Genomic DNA, 2,868 nt, shown 5'->3' on the forward strand with positions numbered 1-2,868 from the left:
TTCAAAAATTCCAGACATACACAAAAACACGATAATGGAATCAAGGAATACTACATTCTTTGAAAAAGTATTTCCATACAGATCCAAAGAGGAAGCAAGCTCCTCTAAACGAACATATGAGACAATGACTGAAAATAGTCAGAACGAAGAATTAGAAGAGGAGACTGAGGTTAGATGCAACAAATGGGAGAGGACAGAAAAATCTTATGGTCCTGATTTTCTGACCTATATGCTAGAAAGTGAACCTCAAAATTATCAAGAAGCAGTGAATTCCTCGGAAGGACCTCAATGGAAAGAAGCCATTGAAAGTGAAATAGATTCCATACTGCAAAATTATACATGGGAGCTAGTGAATCTTCCTCCAAGAAGCAAACCACTAGGCTACAAATGGATTTTCAAAAGGAAAATGAAAGCAAATGGAAGTATCGAGAAGTATAAGGCCAGATTAGTAATTAAAGGCTACAAACAAAGAGAATGCCTTGATTACTTTGATACGTATTCTCCAGTGACGAGAATAACATCTATTAGGATGATACTTGCGATTGCCGCTTTGCGAAATCTTGAAGTAGATCAAATGGATGTTAAAACTGTCTTTCTAAATGGAGATTTAGAAGAAGTAATTTACATGGAACAATTTGAGGGGTTTTCGTCACCAGGACATGAAAAGAAAGTCTGTAAACTTGTGAAATCACTATATGGCTTGAAACAAGCACCAAAACAATGGTATGAAAAATTTAACAATGTCATGATTGAGAGTAGATTTAAAATCAATGAATGTGATAAATGTGCTTACGTCAAAGACACTAAAGATAAATATGTCATCTTATGTCTTTACGTTGACGACATGCTTATTGTTGGTAGTGACAATAAGATGATTGAATCCACTAAAAATATGTTAAACTCGAGATTTGACATGAAAGATATGGGTTTAGCTGATGTTATACTTGGAGTGAAAATTTCAAGAACATCAAATGGGTTTGTTCTAAGTCAGTCACATTATGTGGAAAAAATTTTAGGAAAATTCCATAAGGATGATATTGGCTTGGCTAAAATACCAATAGATACAAGTCAACATCTGTCTAAAAATAGAGGAGAAAGTATCTCTCAAGTAGAATACTCGAGAGATATCAGAAGTCTAATGTACTTAATGAGTTGTACTAGACCAGACATAGCCTACACAGTTAGTAAATTAGTAGATACACGAGTAATCCAAGAGCTGATCACTGGAAAGGAATTGTAAGAGTACTAAGGTACTTAAGATATAATCGTGACTATGGACTATATTATACTAGATATCCAGCAGTCATTGAAAGATATAATGATGCTAATTGGATATTTAATATAAAAGACTCAAAATCCACCAGTGGATATGTGTTCACATTGGGTAGTGCTGTCATATCGTGGAAATCCTCTAAGCAAACGGTTATAGCCAGATCTACGATGGAATCTGAGTTTATAACTCTAGATAAATGTGGTGAAGAGGTTGAATGGTTGCGCAACTTCTTAGAGGATATTTCAAGATAGTCAAAACTTGTGCCAGCAATTTGCATATATTGTGACAGTCAATCGCCAATAGGAAGGACACAAAGTAACATATATAATGGTAAGTCTACACATATACGTCGTAGACACAATACCATAAGACAACTACTCTCAACTGGAGTTATCACTATTGACTATATAAGGTCAAAAGATAACATTGCGAATCCACTAACCAAAGGGTTAAATAGAGAGTTAGTTATGAAATCATCGAAAGGAATGAGACTTAAGCCCTTCAAAGAATAAGTCATTACAAAGGAAAATCCAACCTAGTTGACTGGAGATCCCAAGATCTAGGTTCAATAAGAAAACCTAACTGTAAAGACTTGATAAAATCACTGTGGGGGTATTACCTCCTGTCCATTCCTATGATGTAACAGTGATGCCCGTAAGGTTGAAGGTTAAGCAATAGGCTTTTAATGATTCTTATGCGTCATAAATCGAGCCAAGTAATGCGAGTTACTTGTAATAAGAAATCACCTATGTGAGAGAGAAGTGGGCCCGCTTCTAAGAGAATTGTGTGGGGCTCAATTCTTAAGAACTCTCACAAAACCAGGCATATGCTCATGACCAAAACGAACATAACAATGAGAACTAGATTGTGTTAGGAAGAATCCTGTGTGAGGTTTATCATCGTTTACACAAACGACAGAACAGTTCAAGGACATCACGTCTACTGGTCAGCCAGTAAAGTAAATATGCTTTCATAAGAGAAGGTTCAAAGGGTAATACCTACTTATCCTATGCATGATTCAACCGCTGAACTTTATCACCAAGTCTTGTGTCTCATGTTTCGTGTCTCTCCCAATTTTCATTCATGTGGGTAACACTGCGTGGAAAACTGGGAAGAATATTTTCGTATGCAAAGAAAGATTTTCATTCATGTATTGAACTGTTGGAGTGAGCGTCCCTTATATAGACTGAGTCCTATCCATTGGAGTCACTGGAGTTACGACATTAACCACTGGAGTTTCAGCTTTTCAGTTCTAGCAATAAATATTGGGAGTTTCTGTAGTTTAGAAACTCAAAAGTCATTGGAGAAAGCCAAAAAAAATTTGGCAAAATGTGGGCTCTCCAATGGAGCCATTTTTAAAATTGAGTGAGCGGCTCACTTTTAGAACAATTTTCGATGGGACCCGTTGGTCCAATGTCGAATATCAAAGTTGATATGTGTTCTCCTCCGCGAGAACATCGATTTCATGTATTTATTTGCCAAAAATGAAACTCGGGTGAATGAGAAATTGGAGTTCAAAGTTGATCATTGGAAGTTGATTTTGTGGGAAAAAATGCATTTATCCCACATAGGAAAACCAAGGAAACTTAAACCAC

The sequence above is a fragment of the Olea europaea genome, unplaced genomic scaffold, assembly GCF_002742605.1.
Source record: "Olea europaea var. sylvestris unplaced genomic scaffold, O_europaea_v1 scaffold1913, whole genome shotgun sequence".
NCBI classification, from domain to species: domain Eukaryota; kingdom Viridiplantae; phylum Streptophyta; class Magnoliopsida; order Lamiales; family Oleaceae; genus Olea; species Olea europaea.